Genomic DNA, 2,107 nt, shown 5'->3' with positions numbered 1-2,107 from the left:
TTGTTTCTTTAAGTGGAATGAAGACTGGCTAGGTTAGGCCTCAAGTGTTTAAACTGAACAACTGATTACATCTCTAAAAACTCTTTTCTAACCAGAATCTAAACAACAGTAGTTGAAGAATAAGGCATATTAGTAGTTGTTGACAAATTCTCAAAAAGTACAGTTAGGCTTTTAACAGTCTGTGGCATGTCCAAAAGTCTGGATTTGTTGTTTTTCAAGTGCTAAATACACAATGTTTATGAATGAGACAAATATCTTACTGGTTTGTTAGAGTTATTTTTTCCAAGCACTTATTTACAGGCTACCTATGGTAATAAAAACTACCTGGATAACGTTTTTTTTTTTTTTTTGCCACACAGAAAGGGTTAGGCAGTCATACCCAGAGAACATTTCAAACACGTATGATTGAGAGAACAGTCACACCCCCTGTAATACCCCTCCCCCAAAACTTTTCTAACACACACAACCCTGTGCCTGCTGCGATCTGTGCAACATGGGGAGACCAGGGACCCTCAACCTAAAGAGCTGGCCACCTACTGGGTGGGCTGATGAAAAAAGTCAGGTTTCTTAAATTCACTGAATTCAAAACCGCAAGGAGGTGAACAACTCCAACACACCCAGCTCCGTCTGTAGGTCTGGCCCAGAGGGTGGCAGGCAAATTCGAGGGAAACGCCGTCGGAAGAAGAGAGACCACAGTGAGTGAGTGGGTGCGTGGGCATGCTCCACCTGGTGGCCCTTGGGGACTCTGGGAAGGGAGAAGGCAGACCCAAATCCCCAACATAATCTTGTGTTACCCCAGCCTGATGATAAGACCATCCTATTTCCACAGACCTTGAGAGCAGGCCGTGAGTGAGGAGGCAGGGACCAGCACTGGCACGCCCTACCCGGACCACACACAGACCTACACTGGCCTCATCTGTTTGGGTCTTGGGATGGGTTGAAAATGGGCTCTACCCTGGCTGCTCTAAAGGGCTGTTTCTGCTCAGAAGATGGGCTAGTCTGGACTTTGCTCTCCCTTCACTCTCACCAGCTCAGGACACAGGGCAGAGAAGGACTCTCATGAGACTCAGTGAACGGCGTCGAAACAGAATCAAGTGCTCTCGACTTGAATGCTGTCAATGGCAGGGCCAAGTCATACAAACTCCGAGTGCCTCTTGGGCTGATACTGTCCCAAGAGCAAGTCCACGTGCAGACAGCCACATGGCAGGTTCCCTTCTCTAGGCTTAACTGCCCGGCATCCCAACGCAAATGGCAGCCTCGCAAGCAATGAGGGCCAGGTGTGCCTTTTATTCCCCCTGTTGCGGATGGCGACTGAGAAAACACATTCAAGTCAACAACATGTAAGACACCCTCTGGGTGTGGCTGAAATTTGGCATGAAGACACCCTTAGGTTACATTCACCACCATCCCTAGAGGTGTGCTGGTTTGTTATTTCAGCTAAAGAAAGGTGTGTGGCGGGTTCAATGAGCAGCACAGTGAAAACAAGCCAGTCACGTCCACAATTGCACTTATCTGAGCAATCATCATTAAGTCTTAATAAAGGGTAAAACCCAACCCCGAACCTGGCCTGAGCAGGAGCAGAGGTTCCTTGCTTTGAGCACAGTAGCTGAGAGCCTTCTTGGCAATCCAGCCCCGGGTAACGACGAGCAGTGTCCCTAAAATGCTATAAATCACCACTGCTCTCTTCAACCTCATCTGCATCTCTAAGATCGCTCAGTTTCTACAAGTTCTGTCTTCTGCCCTAGCCTGGACTTCTAACCCAGGTGAATGGAACCTTCCACTTCCCCAGCCCAGGGACAGTCAACAGGCTGACTTTCCACTCCACGGCCACGTACTCAAGTTTCAACCTGTCCACATGCGTCTACGGTTAAGACACAGCCTCAAGCAAACTTCTCCTGGAAAATAAACACAAGAGAGGACTTGGTGATTCAAGACTTTGTGGAGCCATGAAGGATGGGGTGACGAACCAGGAGGCAGTCTTTGGCACAGAGGTCTCTGGGTTACGCTTCTCATGGGGAATCACCTTTGTGATGATGGAGATAAAGAGGTGAATGCTTGGGGCTGCGGACCTTCGGTGGTGGGGCCCACGGGGATGCGAAGGGCTGGA

This window comes from Bison bison, unplaced genomic scaffold, assembly GCF_000754665.1.
Source record: "Bison bison bison isolate TAMUID 2011002044 unplaced genomic scaffold, Bison_UMD1.0 scf7180017864183, whole genome shotgun sequence".
Classification (NCBI taxonomy): Eukaryota; Metazoa; Chordata; class Mammalia; order Artiodactyla; family Bovidae; genus Bison; species Bison bison.
The sequence above is the reverse complement of the archived record's forward strand: the minus strand, read 5'-3'. Positions refer to the sequence as shown.